General features: G+C 38.9%; 1 long non-coding RNA gene across 3 annotated transcripts; it reads left to right on the forward strand.

Annotated features, from left to right (window-relative positions):
- Positions 1 to 10,494: 10,494 nt before the first annotated feature.
- On the forward strand, positions 10,495 to 14,874 carry LOC114234484 (uncharacterized). 3 transcript variants are annotated; one of them, XR_003620694.2, is made up of 4 exons: positions 10,495 to 10,618; positions 12,608 to 12,668; positions 13,711 to 13,775; positions 14,553 to 14,874. It is a non-coding gene; the product is annotated as an uncharacterized LOC114234484 (long non-coding RNA). The 3 variants fall into 3 exon arrangements; XR_003620693.2 differs by lacking the exon at positions 12,608 to 12,668; XR_003620695.2 differs by lacking the exon at positions 12,608 to 12,668 and having other exon boundaries at positions 13,714 to 13,775.
- The last annotated feature ends 392 nt before the right edge of the window (positions 14,875 to 15,266 follow it).

Raw genomic sequence — 15,266 nt, forward strand, 5'->3', positions numbered from 1 at the left:
GAAGGTCCTTCTTGCCATGACATGCTGGTACTAATTTTTGATTTGGGTTAACATCTGAATGTGTGACCCCCCCCCCCCAGTTGCCCTGCCGGCTGCCCCATAGATCAGCCAAGATTGCCGGCCAGGCCTGGGGACCCTACCCATGCACAAATTTCGTGCACCAGGCCTCTAGTATATATATAACATGCATACATATACTACACACATGCTTATATTACATACATACATATATATTAAAGAAGTCAAAATAGATACTGAAGTTCAATGCATGATCCTGGATTGGATCATTTTGATAAAAAAGACAAAATTATACAATTGGAAAAACTTGGACGAGGTATTTGGATGAAGGGAATATGGATTTTATGAAGAATTATAAAGTTAAAATAAAAAGTTTATTAACATTTTAAGAAATTTTATATGGAATAAAAGTCTTAACACTCTGAATTTTGTAATTTGGAATAGACCAATATGTCCAACTTAGTGTGTTTTAAAGTACAGTTTTCTATTTTGCTATGTAATTACATGTTCTAATTATACAACTAATTCCTGTAACCATACTTATACAATTAAATGATATAATTACAGAGAGTAATTGCATAATTATTGTAATGACATAATTATAGTAACTACTCAATTGCAAAACATGCAATGCACAAGTAAAACAACCAAATTAATTGCTTTAATAAAATGTCTTTAGAAATATATTTTAAATTTTAAATAAAAATTTCATTTGCAGTTTAAATACAGCATACTTTAAAACTATAATATATACATATAAATTTTAAATGTACTTGCTTTTTAATTTTTATTCACAATTTAAAAATTACAGACCTATTCAAGAAAATTATTGTACATTATTAAATGTTAAAAATAAATTGATTTCCTAAAGTTTACTAAACTGTCCAGTCTATTATTTTGTAACATTTATTTCTAAGCAATTGAATGGAAGCACGGGAAATGCTTCTTGAGAGTAAATAATTTTCTTGATAATTTTTTATTGTTTGTTCATAACGAAGAATTATCCATCTAATCAAAGATTCATAAATATCTTTTTAAATATATTTTATTAATTTTTTACAGAGAGGAAGGGAGAGGGATGGAGAGTTAGAAACATCGATGAGAGAGAAACATCGATCAGCTGCCTCCTGCACACTCCCCACTCGGTATGTGCCTGCAACCAAGGTACATGCCCTTGACTGGAATCAAACCTGGGACCCTTGAGTTCACAGGCCGACGCTCTATCCACTGAGCCAAACCACTTAGGGCCATAAATATCTTTTACTCATCAGAGGGCAAACAGGAAATCCATAGTGTGAGCAAAGTGAATCCAAACTTTCTCATTAGATAATTCATTATGTAAGTAACCAAGATGAATGTTATCAAGAAGGTCCTTCTTGCCATGACATGCTGGTACTAATTTTTGATTTGGGTTAACATCTGAATGTGTGACCATCCAATAATTTGGTTCTTGTTTTACTTATATTAATGCATTATCCTGTTTAGTTTGTCAATGCTTTCCTTTGCCTAGCACTTCCTGAAAAGTGTTTTTAGACCAGCAAGTACTAAGTATATTACAAGAATTCAAACTTCCTCCCCTCACCCCCTTTTGATTATTTGTGCCTTTCTCTCAACCTTATTAGGACATTACTTTTTCCCTAGTACTTTTAGGAAAATAAATATTTTTATTTGTCATTTCACTTTGATGTGAATTTAGGGCATCCTTTGTAGGAATAAGTCCTCTTTATACGCTGGTTCTGTCCTGCTTCTCTATTTTAAGAGGTCAACATTGATGACGTTCACTGAGACCCCCCCTAAGCCATCTTCATCTGCGCTGTAACCCACAGACATTCCTCCATGGCTCTAGGAAGTCATTGTATGATGCCATTATAGCCTCTTTCTGTTGAACCCAGTTACTTAAAAATTCAAATTGATCTGAGAAGTTGGGTGAGTTTTTCTAAATTACGATCCTCAGGTAACTTGTCTGAATGTAAAATGCAGATTCAGATTGTTGTCTTGCAATGCAGACCCCTGGCTTCACCTCAGACCTACTGCATCACAATATCCATGTACAACCACAGGAATCCTCCTTTAAAAATAAAATGAAAATAAACCCCATATGACCCTTAAGTACAAGACAGCACTTATTTAGATGGGAAGCTTTTATCATATGAAAGTGGCCTAATGAAGCCCATCTATGTGCATTTGCCAAAGTTATTCCGTAACAAAATTGTGCTGAAGATTCTAGAATCCTCTTTCCCATACAAAGACAATCACTTTCTCCATCTGATCCCCAGACCAAACAAACAAATAAGCAAATAAACAAGAAATACCATGCAAGGTGAGAAATTGTGCACTCTTAACCCACTAAAACACTAAGTGATCATAGACCTGGGACCATGATTTCAAGTATACTATGTATTATTGAATGAATATATCATCTATAGTATTAATACTATTATGCCCCTTTTCATAATATATGCCCCAAGGAAGATATTCCAGTTGACATTTTTCTTCCATGCCATAGAGTTGTTTAGTATTTAGAAAAAGAATGGATAAAACCTGCCAACTTGCATCTTGACAATAAATTTTAAAACAAAATAAGCAATCATGTCAATGAGGCTTTTAATAACTACTCATGATACAACAGAGCATTTTAAATTATCATGGAGTAAGCACTTCATTTACATTTAACGAGGCATGGATTATGTACAAATTAAACCGTCACAGTGAGGGATGCATCATGTGTTACAAATACAGAGATAGTTGGTTCTTAATTGGAATTCTTAAACAGCTTTAAAAAGGGGAACAAAGATTGCACTTCAATTTCAAATTGTTTTGCTGAGATGTGTGGTATAGTAGATTGACAAGATAAGATTTTAGATCAGGGTTTGACAAACCACCACCAAATGCAGTCTACTCCCTGTTTTTGTAAGTAGAATTTGATTGGAGCACACCCACACATACCCCTTTATTCGTTTGTGGCTGCTTTGCACTGAGAGCAGAACTAAGTAGTTGCAATAGAGATTGTGTAACCTGTGAAGTCTAAAGCCATTATTATGTGGTTCTTTATGGAGAAAGCTTGCTGACTCCTGCTTCAGATGGATTCAGACCCCATTCCATATCTCGTGTGTTCTTGGATAGAAACATGGTGAGTGGAAATAAGAATTACAATTCACTGAAAATACTGAGATTTCCCATTATTATGTAGTTTTTTAGAATGAAAATAATTGATTTTGACTTATTTGAAATTCTTAACGGGATGTGCCAGAAGTCAGAAAACAGAGATCAGAGGGCTTCTGTGGAGTGTATAAGAACTAATATTGAGCAGCTATTGTGTTCAGAAGCACACATTACTTAGGATATGTAACAACCTAATGCAGCACTATCATCCATTTTTTTCTAAATAGAGAAGAAAACCAAAGTTTGAGGAAGTCAAATAAATGATCTGATATCTAACAGACAGAAACTTGCAAAACTGGCACTTAAAAATCCCAGCATTGTCTCATTGAAGTAAAGCAAATACCTTGTGAAAAATTTCCAAAGACCGTCATTTGCCATGAACATACATTTTAATGAAAAGGTTTGTTAAACAGCCGTTACTCTCCCCAAACACTGTGTTTTCCCTCTAATCCTAATACTAGCGGGAGATGCTCACCCTCTTCCCTTTCATGTAGCTTTCACGTAGAGTCATTTATCAGTTCATCATTTGTGCTGCAGAGCTGATGTGCTTCCTTCTTAAGACCTAGTAGTATGTGTTAAGGCTAAAAAAAATAAATAAAAATGGTTTCCACTTGCAAAAAAAAAAAAATGTTCTTCTGACCACAATCTTGGGAAAAGTAGTTGGAAAGGAAGGTAATGGTCTTCCTAATGCCGACTAAAAGGTATGTTCTGTCAAGAATTTTTCCCATCTTCATTGTACCCCTGAGGCCTATCAAAGTTTTGGGCAGTGATGGGTGCTCAGCAGGAGTTGTGCAAACAACGAACAAAGACAAATGGTTTATTTTCTTTGAATCTTGAGCTTTTTTCCTGGCACAATAACAACTCCTCCTCATTCCAGTCTGGGAAGTTTTCTTTTGGCTGGAATCTCTAGGAAACTCTTTAGTTAAATATGCATGATAGTCTTATCCCCCCTTTCATGATTTTTGTTTTTGCTTTAAACCTTGAAAAAGGAACTAGACTGAAACTGGCTTTTACATAATTGATACATAGTGTTTTAAAAGGGGAAGGACCCCCTGGTTTCTCTAATGTTATCTGCTGACAGGGACCTTGCCATTTGCTCTCTGCTGTATTCCCAGCTCAGCAAATATTTGTCACCTAGTATTAGCATTCAATAAATATTTTTAAGTGAATAGGTGAATATTTATCATTTTGTCTTATTTCCTTTTTAAATATTTTGTTCAAAATAGATTTTGCATTAATTTTGGTGTTTAAAAATATTACATTTAATATTATTTATCTTGATTGCTGAGTTTTGTTTTATTTTGTTTGGTGTCTACTTAAATGTTGCACTAGAGAGAGGGCCTCACTTACAGTCCTCCCCCGCCCCCCACACCCAGCATCTGTTATTGAAATGTTGAATTCTTTTTTAAACAAAATTTCTGTAGTGATGCCAAAATAAAAATACTAAATGTTTAGTTTCTTATGGTGTTTAACAAGAATTGAGATTTCAATGTGTCAGTTTGAACAGGACACAAAATTTACCTTAGTTTAATAAAAGAGAATGAGACAAAAATGGAAGTGGGAATAATCATTAAACAATGCTTTTCTGCTTGTGAGGGTCAAATGATACCATTTTGTTTGATTAGAGAAACATGGCAAGGTCAGGACCTCTTTCCACATGGTCAGTACCCATTTGCACCGCCAGTGGGTATACTGTTCAGTTTCTGCATTGCTCAGATGAACTTTCCAGAGTTCATTCATAATCTGTTTATATGGTGGTAAAACAAAATAAAGGATGGCTATTTCTACTGTGGTTTTGTATTTTATTTTATTTTTAAAATATATTTGTATTGATTTCAGAGAGGAAGGGAGAGGGAGAGAGAGATAGAAATATCAATGATGAGAGAGAATATTGATCAGCTGCCTCCTGCATGCCCCTTACTGGGGATGGAGCCCGCAACCCCAGTATGTGCCCTTGACAGGAATCAAACCCAAGACCTTTCAGTCCGTGGGAAGATGCTCTATCCACTGAGCAGAACCAGGTAGGGTTCTACTGTTGTTTTTACTGAAAAGAGTTGGGAGGAGCTGCTTAAATGTATTTGATAAATGAAGGTGGGAACTAACACTCAGATCAGGAACTGTCCTCCGCTTCTCCCCTAGCTTCCTCAGTCATCGTTTGTGTTCCTCGCTAGTTTTCCTCACTCCTCTACCATTCTCTCTTATCCATGAACCGGTGGTCGCTGGAATGCACGTGATGATAAATTCACAGACTCTCAAACCATTCAATAACACTAAAAGCACTTTTTATCCCAATAGCTACTTCCTACAATCAATCTCTAGGCACATGGTATTTTCAACTTATCCACTCTGGTGGACAGCTAGTGTTATTTGTAGTTAGGAGATATGCAGAAGGATGCTTAGATTGCAAATCCCAAATTCTGCCATTGTTAGTAAAGCTTTGTGATATTCAGGACTCAATAATAACTTTAATGATTGCACAAACTTTTCTAAGCTCCATGAATCTTAATAAACATGCATTAGGCAATTAGATACCATATCTAATCCCAGCTTACTCCTATAAAGATATGTCAGAGGTGTAGACAGGTGTGCATACTCTTCTAGTGCTGGCACGGGAGCTCTCATGGGATATTTTTTACAATGTCACACAAGAAATTGTTCCTAGACTGTCAGCTATACATTATTCATATCAATTAACATATTCCATGTTCCATTCATACATTATGAAGAAAATTACCTATGATTACACATCGTGCCATTTAAAGTTGGCTTACATTCCATATTCCATGTGCTGAGATTAAAAATATTAATTCAGAATCATGCTGGGGACAGATATCAAGTCATAATTGGATGTCATGACATAGGTCCTGTACATGAAACTTCCTGATGACCATTTTATATACATTCACACCTGGAAGAAAGGTCTTAATAATTTAGGGGTAGTTAAAAGGCACCTTATTTAATATATATTGTTGCTTCATTAACACTAAACTCACAGCCAACAGAATAATAACTCATGCCTGAAGAAAACTATCTAACACAGGTATTTTTTTCCACAAGGTACATATATTACAGCCTTCTTGAGCTTAGGAACACCATGTAGCATGTCAGCACTATGCTTAGTGGTCATTTATTTTAAATACCAAAAACGCAAAAAAAGAAAAAAAAATGTAACACCTAATAGATCATGAAAAGGATACTTGCTTTTGTGAAATAAGAAGACAGAGTCACCTTATTTGACTTCAGATGGGAACACATGGCTCAGGAGACTCAAGTCTTTTGCTACTCTGCACATATTCATGGATGACACAAAAGCACCATGACCATTGACTTTGGGGTTAAACATAAACTTTAGTGAATAGGCACATTTGAAAATATAGGATCTACAAATAATGAGGATCGATTATACAAGGTGTGACAAAAGCAGCTTTACAGTTGTTTATATGGAAAGTAATCTATACTAATAAAAGGGTAATATGCTAATTAGACCAGATAGACCAGATGTCTTCTGGATGTCCTCAGGACATCCTTCCAGACAAAGCCACAGTGGCTGCGAGGGCCGAAGGCTGGTGGTGTGGGAGAGGTGGTGGCACGTGCAAGGCGATGGTGTGGGCCGGTCCAGTGCCATGGCCCCTTCCACAGAGACAGCGGGAGAGGGAACTGTGTGATCCCGGTCCCAGTGCTGCCCCTGGGAGAGTCAGCCACAGAGGCAGCGGCGTGGTCCTGGCCTGGTGCCACACCTCTGCAGAGGCTGGATGGGGTGCGACCTGCTGTGCCTCAATCTCACACAACCCCTCCCTCAGCCGGCCTGGCCCCAGATCACCCCCCACCCACCAGTGGGCGGGGGGCTGGGCCAGTGCTAAGACGCGAGGGCCGAGGGCCAGCAGCTGTGGTGGCCGGCAGTGGCAGCAGCAGCGGAGTGATGGGAGCAGCGCCTTCCCCTGACTGGCCCGGTCACCTCCCCCAGAGCTGGCATAAGCCATCAGTAGGACATCCCCTGAGGGCTCCTGGACTGTGAGAGGGGCAGGCCGGGCTGAGGGACCCCCTAGTGCATGAATTTTCGTGCACTGGGCCTCTAGTACAATAATAAAGAAATAATCATACAAGAATAAACTGGCCAAAACCGGTTTGGCTCAGTGGATAGAGTGTCGGCCTGCGGACTCAAGGGTCCCAGATTCGATTCTGGTCAAGGGCATGTACCTTGGTTGTGGGCACATCCCCAGTAGGGGGTGTGCAAGAGGCAGCTGATTGATGTTTCTCTCTCATCGATGTTTCTAACTCTCCGTCCCTCTCTCTTCCTCTCTGTAAAAAATCAATAAAATATATATTTTTAAAAAAAGAATAAACTGTGCTTCACATACAATGTAAACCTACTTTTGCCCCACCCTGTATATATTTATATACATATCGATCATTAACTACCTATTGATGTTGATTTATTCTACTTGGAGACCACCACGGATAATCTTTAAAGGACAACTATTCCCATAGGGTCTAGTAGAAAGGTGCCAAATCTCTAAAATCAGTGAAGAAAAGTTAACCTATTGGGAGAAGCAGTCATATTAGTTTGCTCAATACTGACAGCAAACACCTACATTTGCAGAAATGTAAACTGTGTAAGACAAGCTGAAAGGAGACTTACAAATTAACTAAGTATTATTTTTAAATAGAGAAAGAGAAGCTCAAGGTAACATGGTCAGTTACCAGCAGAGTGAGGCCCAGAATGCAGCGCTTCCTTCTTCCAGGACTTTTTTCTTTCTTTCTTTCTTTTTTTACAAAACTACCTGAGCTTTTAAGCTATGTTCTTTTGAGCCACTGGGCTTTTCATGTCAACATCTTGTTGCTCAGCAACATAGACATATTCCCTTAGTGTCATGGAGAGATGTATGGGCCCTTAAAAATCTGTACTGGTACTGAAGGTGAGATGTAAATACTCTATATAGCTGGCTGCTTTAATTCTCTAATCTGTCATCTATTAGCAAGTAAAAAAACTTGCTAATAAAAGTGGTCAAAAGTGAGGTTTATTTTTTGCTTTTTAAAGAATTCTACATTAGCAAATCATTTGCAAGTGCAGGGTTTATATTTTGTGCATCCACCAATTTATCACTAGTTGATACATTATGACCATCCTATCTAATAAAAGGGTAATATGCAAATTAACCATCACTCTGTCACAAAGATGGTGGAGCCCATAGCCACAAGATGGCGGTACCTAGTCCTCTCAGCCCCACCGGAGTCCCCCAGTCCAGGGGGGGGGCGGCTGCTGAGAGCGGGCATTGTGAGCAGCCTTGTGGAATGCTTGCTTCATCACCATGGCGACGAGGCAAGCATTCCACCCTGGCTGCAGAGGGCCTCTAGGCAGTGGGCAGGAAGCGGCCGGGGGTGGGGGGGTGGGGGAAGAACGTTTGCCTTGTTGCCCCGGTGACGAGGCAAGCATTCTGTGCCTGGCCACAGATGGGCCTCTGGGCTGCGGAGAGCCTCTGGGCAGCAGGCACGGAGTGGCCAGGCTCCTCAGAGAGCTACTGGTGCATGGATTTGTGCGCAGGGCTATTAGTCTTTTATAAGGCAGAATAGTGTGAGCCTATTAGATCAGATGAATATAAGCTTTTATAACCTCACCTTTGGTTTTTCTTGGCATCCCAGAAGACAGATTCTTTATAATTTGCATCAGAGTATTTGTAGTAACATCATTTTTAAGAGTACAAATAACCAAGATTAATTGACCATATGTAGTATATACAATAATAAATGATCAATCACCCCATCAGTTTGAACAAAGAGCCCTCTTGTGACTTCTCTTGAATGAAAAATTAAAACGTTTCTTTTTCATAACTTTGCTTCAATCATGAAGATAATTCAATGTTTCATAAACCCTTACTAAAATGGGAGGCATGGATTTCACTATTTCAAAAGAACATGGTATATCCTATTCGTCCGCAGCTAATCACAGCAGCACTTGAAGCTGTATCCTTCTGTGTTCAAAGGAAGTAACAGTGGGGAATGCTTTTCTGGCCCAGAGCTGTTCCCATATCTCACAGTCTTGATGCCAGCAGCAGAGATGAAAACAACATGGGATCATTTCTTCTGACTTCCCTGCTTCCCCAAAGTCAAAATATTTGTGTCTTTTAAAATAGCCCATGTCTCTAAATTGTGCACATCAACAGGCAACTTTGAATTTTCAAATCCCAAAATATTGTAACTCAATCAATAATTTTTCAGCTCTGAAATTCAAAGCATGTGTACAGCATTCCCTACACTATCAAGCAATGATCAGCTCTTCCTTTAAAAATTTCCCTGGTTCATTTATTCACGTGGCTTTGTCCTGAACATGCACCGAAACAGGAAAAGGCTGTAGGAGGCTCCTCTGATTTCCTTCTCTCCATAGGGTAGTCATGCCATTTCCAACCACTTGGGAGTTAAAGTTGACTATTTTCTAAGTCCTAAAATCAGTGCCAGCTTCCACTTCTCACACTCAATCCAAGACCCCCACTCAGGCTAAATACCTTAGATAAACTGTTAGCACTTGATGTTTTAATAGCAGTAGTTTTATCACAGTGAATATGAGAGAGGATGAGCTCATTTCCTAGTTACATTTCCAATCAATTCCTGCCTTCCCATAGTAAAAAAGTAAACTTGGTAATCACTGTTCTCTCCTTCTTGTGATATTGCTTTCCTGTCTGTTTTTCTCTTCCTCATAACAAATAACCTTCATTAGATTTATCTGGTGAAACTTAGCAATTATATCTTTAATATATTCAATAGAGATGGTAATAGTAATTTGCATCCTAATTTAGAAGAAAAAACAGTTAAAGTAACTCTTCAACTAGAATTGCTCACATTTTCACGAAAGTTTTATGAAATCAGTATTCATGTGAACATTGACTTCGAAAACTCTTAATAATGATGATGACAGGTTCTTTTCTAACCATATTTTAAATGACTGAAATGTCTCAAAATTTTTGTTTAGATAATGCTTCTAGAAAATATTATGATGTAAAAGTAAGGCCAATGTATTTTTCAGTATCAACTCTTATCTTTTCAATAGTAAGCAGAGACTGGAAGGAGTCAATACTTCCACTAGGAAGCACTCTAGCATGAATATATGAATATCTTATGTTTATTTCTTACACAGAGGTCTAAAGGAGGAAAATATATCAACAAACTAAATAAAGCAATGACATTGCGAAGGCCTTTTATTGAGTGTCAGATGGACTTATGGTCTATTATTAGTTCTTCTAGCGTGTTTTGTCAACAGTCCACCATCAGCTTCCACCCTTTCTCCCAAATTGCCATAGAAACCTGTTTAAATTGGCAAAGCTAAGTTGATTAGGCTTGCTTCAGTAAGGGAGCATGCCACCTTGACAGTCTTAGAGGGCCTCAGGAAGGTGACAGTGAGAGAGAACATTTCCAAGGTTATAGGTCCACGCTAGGTGATTTCAAGGTGAGTCTTCCAAGGCATAGAACTGATTGGCACTGGACAGAGTTTATGACACAGGGCTTTGTGGGTTTACAGCCTTCTCATCCAAGAGTATATTTTTTGAAGAAAGTATTCAGGTTGTTTTGCCTAGTCCCAGTATTGTTTAGCACAAAGTAAAAAAAAAGTATGTCCTGTTCCAGAATTGCTTAGCTCAGGAACAGAAAAGTCTATTGGTTCTCAGAATTGCTTAGCATGAGACACAAAATAAAAATGGTAGTTCCAGTACTCAATCTGCCTCTAAAACTTATTCATCAGTACAATTCTCCCATTACACAGATTTAAAAACTGCAACAAAAACTGGGTATCACATGACACCAAAGTCAGTGCTGACCCATGATTCCTAATTCCTGGTGCAATGGTCTTCCCAATACTTTGACACAGAAGAATTGGACTTTTTATAATTTTAATTAAAAACCTAATCTAATTGTAGCTATGATATGGATGGCAATTATTGTAGAGGATTTCAGAACATTCTGAAGAGAAAAAAAAATCTCAAAATCTCAAAGAAAAAAATGAAGCGGTAAATGAGTGGGCTTATATATGCAAAGTGACCCATGGTTGAGGGAGTACTTTAATAGTGATGATGTTGGTGTGGATGATAACCTAGCAACTTTTCAAGACTAGATCGTAAATCTAGAGTCATCATTAGTGTCTAATGGATCTCTGTGGGAATTAGAAATAGACCTCTCCTTCAGGTAGACTCAACCCACCAACTCTCCCAATTAAGTTATAAAGCATGGCTGGATTTCAGCACTATCAGACTCCCTGACGCTCTAGAATGCACTCTGCATAATACACTGAGTGGCCAGATTATTATGATCTCTGAACGCATAATAATCTGGCCACTCAGTGTATATCCTATATAATAAAAGACTAATATGCAAATTGTCCCCTCAACCAGGAGTTTGACCAGCAGGCAGGCTGGCCAACTGCCCATGTCCTTCCCCCTGGCCAGGCTGGCCAGACCCCACCTATGCACGAATTCATGCACTGGGAATAGGTGGAGTCCAGCCTATGTATATATATACACACACACATACTGAGTGGCCAGACTATTATGCATTCAGAGATCATAATAATCTGGCCACTCAGTGTATATGTGGTAATCCTACCCAGCCCTCCAAAGTCTACTTGTTGCAAAGAGTATTTATCATAGGGAAACATATAGATGAAATTAGAACATACTGTTCAGAGTTATGCTATTTTAGGATCAGGATCTGAATATGTGTTTAATTTTTCTATTCACGTGTGTGGTATGAAGCCTTTGTAAGAGGTTTTCATCAGCTTCTATTTTACATAGTTACATAGGCTTGCTGGTATATCATTAGACATAATACCTAGACCTCTAGAATGCTGTGATCTGCTTTCCAGCTCCTGGTCCCATTCAAGCTCTATTATAAAGCCATGTGAAAGTGAACACTCAGAAGCAAAACTATTGGGGGGAAAAACAGGTTAAAATACACTTATTGGACTCATTTGAATCTAAAATGAGAGTGAAATTCTGATACATCTGATGTTACTCATTTGCCTTTTATGAGGCAATCAAAATTCAAGATTCTATATGTATCATTTGAATTTCCCTAATTTCTTTTTAGTACAAGTGGAAATTAATGGTCAGAGAATACATTTTTAATGCCCCAATATTGCTTCATTTTATAGATAATCTCCCCAAGATGTTATCATCGTTCACCCATTTGGTATCAAAATATTTTAGTGACATTCAGTCCAGCATGTAAAATAAAACTTATCACACACTTAAAACTGTAATCTCCTGAGGAATTTGTATCTCTTCATTTCCAGAAAAGTGAAATAGCAGTTTTATATAGAATTGGTTCTATGGTTACAGAGAATGCAGACATGATTTGAGAGAGAAGTGTTCAATATTCTATGACAAAATGTTCAGAGATGTCATTTTTTCCTCTTTTATTTACAATGATGGGACTGTTCATCCAGCAGTGACAAAATGTTATCACCACCTTTCAATTTACCTTTAAAGTGAATAACAGCCCAGATTGTGAGTATGACCTAAATAAATTGATACTTGGCTCTTTGGGTGTGAGAAATGGCATGCCAAATAATACTATTTCAGCAGGTGGTTCTTTGCTACAAGTATGCAGTGTCATTTTATGGTTATTTGATTTGAAAGAGCAGAATCAAGAAATCTCTGGATTCTAATTTAAGGCATTTAATAGAAAAGTTTGAAATGATGGTTAAAGTTACAGAGCCTCCCACAGCTTAAGAGCTGCTATTGCCCTGGTAGTTTTGGCTCAGTGGATAGAGTGTTGGCCTCTGGACTGAATGGTCCTGGGTTTGATTCCTGTTAAGGGCACATACCCGGATTGCTGGCTAAATCCCCAGTAGTGGGTGTGCAAGAGGCAACTGATCAATAATTCTCTCTCATCATTTATGTTTCAATCTCTCTCTTTCTCCGTTCCTCTCTGAAATAAAGAATAACAATAATAAGAAGAACTGCTACCAACTCTTTATTTCAATTGGAAAATTGTCTTGTCCATAATTGGTGAAAATCAATTAAAAAAGATTAATACAAAGATTCTAGGTAGAAAAAAATGTGCTTTAATTCCAGGGACAAGACAAATAAGTCTGTATGTTGAAATAGCACATAAAAACTAAATAAAGAGCATTAAGATGGAGGAAAGACAGTTCATTTTACCTATTCTGCTAATTACAACAAAAATCCCTGGATAAAATTCACAAATGACCTACCAGGTAACTCTGAAAGGTGGAGAAAACAAGGCAGATTGGCTAGTGAGCTCAAGTCTGGGATTTTTACTTGTATACTATATATCCCAGACCAAGTGCTAGGGAAGCTCACAGCCAGGAAATCTGACTAGCACAGACCTAAAAAGCCTTAAGAAAAGACCACTCTATCTAGACAAAGGGCCAGAAAAGGGGCAGCCCAATGGGCTACTTCTTTCTACGGTTGAGACAAATACCTTGAAAAAGGTCATATGTACCTTCCACCCCAACAGGTGCTGAACTAACAGAACTGTTTTCCACCTTCTCTCTCCCCCCCCTCCCCCCGCTCCAATTACGAGGAGGCAGCCCTCCTGGTAGAGCCTGTGAGTGGACTTCTGACTTCCAATCACCCTGACCTATCAAGGTAGGTGCCCTTTGCCCACAGAGCCTGTAGATGGAATTCTCACCTTCACCCACTGCAGGAACAAGGGGGCATCGCTATTTAATGGAAAAATAAGCAGAACTCTGACAACCCCACTCCCTAGTCAGTGCTTAGGGGACTTTGGGGTGGAGTCCTGTCTTCTGAGGCAGACCAGAGGAGTATTGCAGAAGCTTTATAAATGCAATTGACATGCAAACCACAGCCTACGCAAATGAACCAGGACTTCTGAACCTAACAGGTAGACTACCTGCTCAAATAGAAGATTTAAATAGGAATCAGAGTCTTATAACACAATTGTCAAAATGTTAGCATAGGTAGCTAGTTAGTTATAAATAAAGGAAGGGAGCAAATGGAATCAGACATTAAGCCTCATTCACTAGGAAGCCACCACATTCATAGGTTCCCGAGGGGACTGTCACATCCTCCACCCTTAGATAGAAAAAATCTGCTTGGGGAACAGTCAGCCTGGTACTGGGATTATGGGGGGGAGAAGAAGATAATTCCTCTTGGGGCACATGCCCAGTAGAAGCCAAGATGGTGATCATAGGGGGAGGAATCTAGTCTGAGGAAAGCATCTGATTGGCTAGAGGGAAGGGTCAGCATTAGTCCCCAAAGAATTGGGAAAGAGATTGGTTAGTTTGAAAGCTAGCCGGCTCGTTCCTAAGCCCGAGATAATATAATTAAAGCTTAACAAAGGCCTCTCTAGATACCATGCTTCCTTCATGCGTTTAAGTTTGTTCATGCATTCTCTCTCCACAGTGGCCACTGGGGTTCAGCAGCTGCATGGGTCCAAGAATGGGCTCCAATCATAGGCCCAAGTACAGGCTGGGTACAGCAACTCAGTGCCAGCCAGAGCACAACTGGGAACAGAGACCGAGCTAGCTGGATGGGGACAGAAACTGGAACTGTGCTAAGCTTTGGCATGGATTGAACCAACAGCACATAATTTCTTGAGCCTGGTCCTTCTTCTGGGCTTGATGAAGACAAGGCTGAATGTCTTCGATTGTGGGACAGACGGAGATGAGACACTGGAAACCTGAGGGCAGTCTTTCATTTCTACTCCAATAAATCTCACCGCTACACCTCATGCCCCTATGCACGGGCCATCAAAATTCTTTTCTAGTTACTCCATGGAAGAGCCCTATTTTCACCAACAAAAAATATATATATATATTTTAATGGATTTTGTAGAGAGAGAGAAAGAGAGAGGGAGAGAAAGAGAGGGAGAGAAAGAGAGAAGCATCGATGGAGAAACATCTATCAAATGCCTCCTGCACTTCCCCTAATGGGGATCGAGCCTACAACCTGGGCATATGCCTCCATGATGAATGGAACCACAGACCTTTCAGTACATGGGGCAATGCTAAACCAGCTAAGCCACACCAGCCAGGGATGTACATGTTTTGTAACAGAATGTTATATACTATGTTTGAAATAGTTTATTTTTCTAAGAGGTGCAGCTGCTCCTGCAGG

Source organism: Eptesicus fuscus, chromosome 12 (genome assembly GCF_027574615.1).
Source record: "Eptesicus fuscus isolate TK198812 chromosome 12, DD_ASM_mEF_20220401, whole genome shotgun sequence".
Classification (NCBI taxonomy): Eukaryota; Metazoa; Chordata; class Mammalia; order Chiroptera; family Vespertilionidae; genus Eptesicus; species Eptesicus fuscus.